This window comes from Zingiber officinale, chromosome 7A, assembly GCF_018446385.1.
Source record: "Zingiber officinale cultivar Zhangliang chromosome 7A, Zo_v1.1, whole genome shotgun sequence".
Classification (NCBI taxonomy): Eukaryota; Viridiplantae; Streptophyta; class Magnoliopsida; order Zingiberales; family Zingiberaceae; genus Zingiber; species Zingiber officinale.
Window position 1 is genome coordinate 119,975,695 of NC_055998.1, and position 10,268 is coordinate 119,985,962.

Genomic DNA, 10,268 nt, shown 5'->3' on the forward strand with positions numbered 1-10,268 from the left:
TACCTAAGTTAAGTTTGTCACCTACACCTTTATTAAAAAGTTGATGAAAATACCTCTTCCACCGCTCTTTTATTTCTCTATCATTTACTGTAACGACCCGCCTTCTACTAACTAAGCTGTAAGGACGATCGTCACATTCATTGCTGTGCTAACTAATCCATGACCATCATTAAATCTAAGTGTGGAAGCTGTACCAATTAAAATTTTTGCTAAACTATTATCATTTCTTGGTTCTACATGTGCTAAGGGGTGTAATCTAAGCTATTCATGTCATTATTACGTCCCCTTATGGTCAAGGAACTTAACTAAGGGTTTCTAGCTAATATCAGGCCTCCCAATCGATCCACGGATCGATTGGAATGGTTGAATCGATCCGGAGATCGATTCAGAGGGCTACTGTATCCAGGACGTGGGTTGGATCGACCCAGTGATCGATCCAGCACGCTACTGTGCTCAGGGCAATATTCTAGATCGATCGGCTGATCGATCCAGACTGGGCAATCGATCCAGTGATCGATCCCAGAGCCTTCTGTTCGCGACAGAACTTGCTGGATCGATCAGCTGATCGATCCAGAGGCCTACTGTTCGTGAGTCCAATTGCCCAGTCGATCCTTCGATCGATTGGAAACTCTCGAATCGATCAGCTCATCGATTCGAGTTTCTGATTTCGTGCCAAAGGCCTGATTTCAGCACTTGTTCGTGCCAAAGTTACTTATAACTATTCTAAACCAAATACAAAACATTCTAACATCATAAAATACAGGCGCTCCCCACGGTGAGTGACTAGGGCGTATGAATCCTTTGTCAAGTAGCTCCTGTAGTTGCTCATGAAGTTCCTTCAGTTCTGCTGGAGCCATGCGGTATGGTGCTTTGGAAATAGGATTGGTACCGGGGATGAGCTCTATTTTGAATTCAATCTCCCTGTCTGGTGCTAAGCCTGGTAACTCTTCAGGGAAGACTGCTGGGTAGCCACATACGACTCGGACCTCTGATAGCTGTTGGTCCTTATCCTGTCTGGTATTGATTACGTGTGCTAAAAATCCCATACATCCTGAATCCATTAATCTCTGTGCTCTCATAGCTGAGAGAAATTTCTTGGGCTTTCTCCTGGGTGCTCCAATGAACTCGAACTGTGCTTCTGCTTCAGGTTGGAATACGACTTTCTGTTTACGGCACTCTATAGAGGCACCGTATCTGATCAGGAAGTCCATTCCAAAGATGACTTCATAATCAGTCATATCTAGCACTATCAGATCACAGAAGAGTTCTCTGTCTGCTATAATGACTGGCACTGCTCTGAGCCAGTGCGTGGATGCCATAATTTCTCCTGAAGGTAACGTCGTCAGAAACTGACTACTGAGTACCTCTGGAGGTATTGCTAACTTCTCAGCAAATGCCCTGGATATATATGAATGAGTTGCCCCAGTATCGAATAAGACAGTTGTACTTTGCTGTAAAATACTAATCTGACCTGTAACAACTGTCGAGGCATTTGCTACGTCCTCTCTGGTCAGTGAGTAGATCCGTGCATTCGTCATAGCTGGGGGGGGCTTCTAGTCTGCCCTGGCTGATGTGTGGACCATCTAAGGCGGCCTGCATCTGATGCAACTGTGCTGGCTTGGCTTCGTACTGGATCGGCTGTGGTGGAGGAAAGCTAGTCTTGTTTGGACACTGCTTGGCCATATGCCCTTCCTGTCCGCATTCAAAGCATCCTCGTGTGCCCTTACGACAAACTCCAGGATAGAATTTCCCACAAGTAGCACATTTTGGATAGCTGGGCTGTTTACTAGCCGGTCCTCCTTTTGGGTAACTCCCTGGTTTGCGCTTGTTGCTGATGTTCCCTTTCCAGTTAGAGCCATGGGAGCTGTGACCCTGCTGTTTCTGAGTACCTGAGCCTCCTTGACCTTTAGATTCTGAGAGGACTTGTTTCTGCTGCTTGATATTATTCTGGTAGTGCTCGGTGGTCAGAGCACTGCTGACTAGTTCTTCGGTGGTTTGCGGCCTATGAATGCCGCCAGCCACGTTCACTGCTATTTCCGGCCTTAGCATCTTGAGCATCAACCGGACTCGTTCATTTTCTGTGCTGACTAGTTCAGGGCATAGACGAGCCAATCTGCTGAATTTCTTCACGGCTTCCTCCATTGAAAGGTTGCCCTGGCGAAACTCAGTAAACTCGTCGTAGTGGCGGTTTGAGACCCGCATGTGAAAGAACTCCTCGAAGAATTCTTTCTCAAAGTCAGCCCATGTCATCTGATTTACTGGGCGCTTCGTTCTAATTCTCTCCCACCACATGCGTGCATCTCCTGTCAAGCAGAAGGAGGCGCACTTCACCTTTTCATACTCTGGCCAGTCCAGAAGCTCCATCATACTTTCCAGTGTTTTGAACCAGGCTTGAGCATCCCATGATTCGCTGGTGCCTGAGAAATTCTCTGGCTTGACTCTCTGCCACTGGATCAGATAGGCTTCCCTCTGTGTTCCTGCTGCTGGAGCCACTGGTGCTGGAGCCACTGGGGGAACTTCTAAGACTACTAGCGTTGCTAAGTTTGGTTCCGGGGTGACTGTGGGAGTGTTCTGCTGATTAGCCTTCAAGGTGGCTATCTCCTGTTGCTGTAACTGAGCCACTAATGCTGTAAGGTCTGGGGGAGGCACTGAACTGCCTGCCTCATGCTGGGGCTCAGTAGCTGGTGCCCTTCTAGCTGGGCGTCCTCGTGCCATTACTAAAGACATAGAGGATATACATAACTAAGGCAATCATGTTTATATAACTACTATCACTATCATGTTAGGTACTATCATCAATCAACATGCTATATTATCCATAAACATGAAAGAAAGAACATAATAAAGAGGGAGATGTTTCTTACTTGGAAGCTGCAGGTTCAATGCTAATGTGTGTGTAGAAAGTCTGGAACACTGCTCTGATACCACTCTGTAACGACCCGCCTTCTACTAACTAAGCTGTAAGGCCGATCGTCACATTCATTGCTGTGCTAACTAATCCATGACCATCATTAAATCTAAGTGCGGAAGTTGTACCAATTAAAATTTTTGCTAAACTATTATCATTTCTTGGTTCTACATGTGCTAAGGGGTGTAATCTAAGCTATCCATATCATTATTACCTCCCCTTATGGTCAAGGAACTTAACTAAGGGTTTCTAGTTAATATCAGGCCTCCCAATCGATCCACGGATCGATTGGAATGGTCGAATCGATCCAGAGATCGATTCAGAGGGCTACTGTATCCGGGACGTGGGTTGGATCGACCCAGTGATCGATCTAGCACGCTACTGTGCTCGGGGTAATATTTTGGATCGATTGGCTGATCGATCCAGACTGGCCAATCGATCCAGTGATCGATCCCAGAGCCTTCTGTTCGCGACAGAACTTGCTGGATCGATCAGCTGATCGATCCAGAGGCCTACTGTTCGCGAGTCCAATTGCCCAGTCGATCCTTCGATCGATTGGAAACTCTCGAATCGATTAGCTGATCGATTCGAGTTTCTGATTTCGTGCCAAAGGCCTGATTTCAGCACTTGTTTGTGCCAAAGTTACTTATAACTATTCTAAACCAAATAAAAACATTCTAACATCATAAAATAGTATTCTAACATGATAGAATGCATGATTAACTAGTTCATAACATTTAACTTACTAAGGTGCAAAATAACCAAAACGCTAAAAAGTTCTAATGCTTAAACAAGCTTGCTGAAATTCCCTAAGATCTTTATTCCAAGTTCCATCCACACACATCTTCATCGCATTACCCTCCAACCTCCGCTAGTCCATCTTTCCTTTACCTTTATCTGCAGTATAAGGAAAAGTATCTGTAAGCTTTCGCTTAGTAAGAAACCATCTACCTCACAAAATCATGCATTCGATGCAATATGCTTTTAAAACATGCTATTTGAAACATAAACTGATTGAACTAAAACATGGCATGCAATCATACGATACATAGCAATCAAAAGCTAGTCATGGCATACTATCAGCTAAAGCATGTGTAACATGAACTGAACATAGAGTTATCATACATAACCATAGGAAAGAGTTGAGCTGAAACATGAACTAAGCTAAACTAACTAAGCTAGTACTGAATTTAACTGTATACACAACTGATTTGTGAGAGTTTAAAAACTATACATATAATAGATGAAAATATATAATCATGCTGCTAATGGACCCGACAATTGTACGTGCTATGCGCGCATCCCTAACTAGACCCGGGTTTGCAAGTCCCGAATTTAGTAGGGCTACTAGGTTATCTGAACCTAGGGACGACTGTGGGAGTCCAACCCAATGGATATCTAATCCAGTACAGTGCCACTGAAAAGTAAAATACTGAACATAAGTTAATAAATTCTTGTCTTGCTTTTACTAGGTTGTCTAAACCTAGAACTAGGTTATCTAAACCTAGAGGCGACTGGGGGAGCCCACCCATTGGACATCTAGTCTTGTAAGAGCTGAAGCAAGACTAAATAAACTGTAAAAATGCTTCTATCACATTTATCTAAGCTACTAAAATGCCTAAGTTGCATTTTACTGAACTAAACAATTTTATCGAACACTTGGTATGCGCTAATTTGCATCCTTTGTGTCGAAAATTTACATACTATTAAACTAACACATGGAATTCACACGGAAGCTACTTATACTACAGGTGAGGGGTTTCTTACCTCCTATTCGGATTTTCTTACGATTCTAATCGCTAGATTTCCGGAGGAGACGATCCTTTTGACGATCTTCTGGAATCTATGCGTTCCTCTCGCGGAGGGGAGCGTCCTCGTGTCGAAGTCGTCGCCGGAAAGTGCCCTTGAAGCCCTAGGAGGGGAACCCTAGCCCTGCTTGTGGTTGGCGCCGAGAGATGAGGGAGAAGGGAGGTTCGGCGGTGAGGGTTTGAGGAGAGGAAAAATCACGATCCAAATAACCCTTCACTTAATTATTTCCTATTTATATTAAGTGGTAATTTCCGCCCAAATCTAACATAAATATTATTGTCTCCCTTTCCTTTCAGCACGGCCCTGCTGGGTTCACTTGGTTACTATGGTTCACCATAAGTCATAGGACCCAATAGGTCTCGGGTTCGATTCCCACGTAGGCTATTTTACGGTCCTATTTATTTTTGCTACTTCCGCTACTCTAAAAATTCCATAAAAATATTCTAAAATTCCAGAAAAAATCATAGAATATTTCTAAAATAGTTTTGAGAATTTTCGGGTGTTACATTTACTAATACCCTATTACATTCATCTTTAATACATTTTATTTGGCTAAGATCTCTTGTTTTCCTTTCTTTCACTTTAGCTATTCTATAAATGTCTCTTTCCCCTTCTTTTGTATCCAATTTTCGATATAACCGTTCAAAAGTTTTATTTTTTGCTTCACTCACTACTTTTTTAGCTTCTTTCTTGGCTATTATATATTTTTTTAAGTTTTCCTCGTTCTTACAAATATATAATTCCTTATAAGCTATTCGTTTTTCCTACACTTTCTCTTGTACTTTCTCATTCCACCACCAAGATTCTTTACTTAGTGGTGCATGTCCCTTTGACTCACCAAGTAGACTTTTAGCTACTATTTTCAACTTTGATACCATCTTATCCCATGTTGTATTAGAGTCATCGTATATTTCACCTAATGCTTGTACTTCCACCTTCTCCTTAAATATATTTTATTTTCCATCCTTTAACTTCCACCACTTAATTCTAGGAATTGTATATATTTTCTTTCTATTGATACTATATTTGAGGCGTATATCCAACACTACTATCCTATGTTGGGTAGTTAAGCTTTCTCCAGGGATGACTTTGCAATCTTTACAAATCTTTCTATCCTTCTTCCTAACCATAAGAAAGCCAATTTGTGATTTATTATTCCCACTTTTGAATGTGACCAAGTGTTCTTCTCTTTTCTTAAAAAAACATATTAACTAATATAAGGTCATATGCTATCGTAAAATCTAATATAGTTTTCCCTTCTTCATTCCTCGTGCCAAACCCATAACTCCCATGTACTCTCTCATATTCCTCATTTTTCACTCCGACATGCTCATTTAAATCACCTCCTATTAAAATCATTTCATTTGGTGGAATATTTTGTAATATTTCATCTAAGTCCTCCCAAAACCTTGATTTGGTAGCTTCATCTAATCCTACTTGTGGTGCATATACGCTAATTATGTTCATAGTTTCTTTCGCCACTATTATCTTAAGGGCTATAATTCTATCCCCTTTTCTAACTACTCCTACAACTTCATCCTTTAACAAATTATCTACAATGATACCCACTCCATTTCTTGTTTTACTCTTTCCAGTATACCATAACTTAAAACTCGAGTTCTCTATCATCTTTGCCTTCTCGCCTATCCATTTTGTCTCTTGTACACACAATATACTAATTTTTCTCCTAATCATCATATCTACTACCTCCATTGATTTACCAATGAGAGTTCCTATATTCCATGTTCCAAATCTTAGATTATTAGTTTTCCTATCATATTTGTTCTTATTTAACCTATGGTATGAGAACTTTTGCCTATTTAACACTACACCCAAGTTCTCATCGAGATGTAGCGGTCCTTGCTGAGACGTTACAGTCGGACCCTGTAACGTGAACTCTTGCATATTTATCACTACACCCGAGTTCTGGAGATGTAGCGGTCCTTGCTGAGACGTTACAGTCGGACCCTGCAACACGTTCCTTCCGGGGAACAACATAGCATTAGCACAATAGTTTAATGGATTCATTCATTGAATATTTTCCATAATTTGACGCTGGCTGGCAACCTAACGCAACCCTCCTCCTTTATCTGGGCTTGGGACCGGCCATGACCAGTCATCATGGGTGGAGAACTCACAAATCTCATAGAAATGGTAACGAACATAGACTCCCTGAGGTATGCTCTTAATGTTTTCCCGATGACCCCATATTGGATGTCAATAATCGACTCCTACTATAGCTCGAAGGATCTAGAGGTAAGTATATTAAAAAGTTTATTTTCTACATTAGAACTTCACAAATCTAAATATACAGGATTAAGAAAGGTGTTGATACAGTTAGCATCAATGATCAAACTTAGGTTTGCATGAATGACAAATGAATTAAAGTTAGGTGTTGGGTTATCAAACCTTTTACTAAGTGTGTAGGAATTGATCAGTCTAGAGGACCTGACACTAGGCTGAAGCCCAGTTACGTCTGAGGACCTGATAACTGACATGAAATTCAAATACATCAAAGAGTGACCTAATATCTAGCAGGAAGTGTAACGCTCGAAAATTTTCAAAATAATTATTAGAAATATCCTAGCATTTTTCTGGAATTTTAGGATATTTTTACAAAATTTTTAGAGTAGCGGAAGTAACAAAAATAAATAGAAACGTAAAATAGCTTAAGCGGGAATCGAACCCGAGACCTATTGGGTCCTACGACTTATAGATAGCCCTAGTAACCAGTTGAACCCAGCAGGGCCATGCTGAAAGAAAAGGGGAACAATTATATTTATATTTGAGTTGGGCCGAATTACTCACTTAATATAAATAGGGAATTTAAGTGAGGAATTGTTATTTTCTTAAACGAGAAAACATTTCCCTCAAACCCTTACACGCCGACCCCTTCTCCTCCCTCATCTCTCGGCGCCAACCACAAGCAAGCCTAGGGTTTTATCCCAAGGGCTATAGGAGCACCTTCCGGTGACAACTCCGACACGAGGACGTTTCTCTCCGCAAGAAGAACGCATAAACGCGAGAAGATCGTCGAAAGGATCATCTTCTCCGAAAATCTAGCGATTAGAATCGTAAGAAAACTAGCGCAGGAGGTAAGAAACCCCTCACCTGCAGTATAAGTAGCTTCCATATGAATTTTATGCTTCAGTTTAGTAGTATGTAGACTTTCGGCACAAAGGATGCGAACTAGCGCATACCAAGTGTTCGATTAAATTAATAGCACAGTTAAAATGCAACTTAGGCATTTTATTAGCTTAGATAAATGTAATAGAAGCATTTTACAGCTTATTAGTCTTTCTACAGCTATTATGGGACTAGATGTCCAATGGGTGGGCTCCCGCAGTCACCTCTAGGTTCAGACAACCTAGCTCTAGGTTCAGATAACCCAGAAAGAGCAAGACAAGCAATAATTAGCTATGTTCAATATTTTACTTTCTTAGTGGCACTGTACTGGATTAGATATCCATTGGGTTGGGCTCCCATAGTCGTCCCTAGGTTCAGATAACCTAGTAACCCTACTAAATTCGGGACTTGCAAACCCGGGTCTAGTTAGGGATGCGCGCATAGTAAGTACAGTTGCCGGGCCCAAACAGCAGCATGATTATTATTTTAATCTACTTATGAATATAGTTTTCAAAATCTCATAAAATAGTTATGTGAATTCAGTATAGATTTAGCATCAGATTAGTATTAGCTTAGCTCAGCTTTGGTATCAGTTTAGCTTTCTGTTGATACAGCATGATAGTTTATAATTAGCTTTATTGCCATGATCAGTTTTGCTTCTATGTGTTGTATGCCATGCCATGCTTAGCATATTCAGAATGTATTTCAAATAGCATGTTTTAAAAACATAAATTGCATCGTATGCATGTTTTAGTGAGGTAGATGGTTTCTTACTAAGCTCTCAAGTTTACAGATACTATTTTCCTTATATTGCAGATAAAGATAAAGGGAAGATGGACTAGCGGAGGCTGGAGGTCAATGCAATGATGAAGATGTGTGTGGATGGAACTTGGAACAAAGATCTTAGGGAATTGCAGCGAGTTTTGTTTTGAACATTAGAACTGTTAGCATTTTATCATTCCGCACCTTAGTATGTTAAATGCCATGAACTAGTAAATTATGCACTCTACCATGCTTAGAACATTAGTTATGTGATGTTAGAATGTTTCCTAGTCATTTTAGAACTTGTATGTGTGATTGAGGCACGAAACAGTGCTGAAATCAGACTTCTGGTACGAAATCAGAAACCCTAATCGATCGGCCGATCGATTGGAGGCTTCTCAATCGATCAGCCGATCGATTGAGAAGTTCATACCGCGAACAGAAAGCTTCTGAATCGATCAGCCGATCGATCCGGACGCACTCTGTCGCGAACAGAAGGCCCTGGGATCGATCACTGGATCGATTGGCTAGTCTGGATCGATCAGCCGATCGATCCAGAATATTGCCCGAGCACAGTAGCGTGCTGAATCGATCACTGGATCGATCCAACCTATGTTCCGCATACAGTAGCATGCTGGGTCGATCACTGGATCGATTAGGTCATTCCAATCGATCCGTGGATCGATTGGGAGGCCTGATAGCAGCTGGAAACCCCTTATTCCAGTTCCTTGACCATGGGGAATGTAATATATGACATGAATAGTTTTGATTACACCCCTTAGCATATATAGAATAAGGAAATGATAATAGTTTAGCCAAGTTTTAATTAGTTCAGCTTCCGCACCTAGATTTAATAATGGTCATGGAATAGTTTAGCACAGCATAATGTGACGGTCCGGCCTTACAGCCTAGCCAGTAGAAGGCGGGTCGTTACAGGAAGTCTAGCTTAGTTTGAGGGATCTGACAACTTACTGAAGTCTTGTTGGGTCTGCAGACCCGACAATTGGCAGGAAGTCCTGTTGGATCAAGGTACCTAACATTAAGGAAGTCTATAATTGGTAAGTGAAGGTGAGCAACTAGAGGAGAGATCCAGTGAGAACGTGTTCCCAATTAAATAAATAATAGGCGTCGATCCGACCTAGATTTTCAGTAAAACTCAAAGTTAGAATTAGACGGACCGGAGACTATCAAATATTATTACTCTTCTTTCCATTACTTGTTGTGCTAACCTTGTTATGCAGGAAATCAAAAGACAGGAAAAGGGTATCCAGGCGCCCGAACATAGTCCAGGCGCTTGGAGGTACAAGTGTCTGGAGTTGGTCCAGGCGCCTAGGATGGGGTTGAATAGGGCAACCAGCAGAGCTTAGGTGACACATGATGATTGGATAGGATATGTCATAGTCCGGGCGCCTGGATGAGTCCAGGTGCCCGAAGAAGGATATGTTTTAGGAGATAAAGTTTCACCTAAGCTCCAGGCACCCGGAGATGGTCTGGGGACCTGGAGATGACCTATAAAAAGGACTTCAACCAACAGCTCTAGAACAACATCTGCTCCAACTTTCATTCTTGCGCGCTGCTCCGAGAATGCTCCTACGACACCAAAAGGCTATTCCGATAACCAACAACCAAGCTTCTTTCCTTTTGTTGTCAGAATTCTTTTATT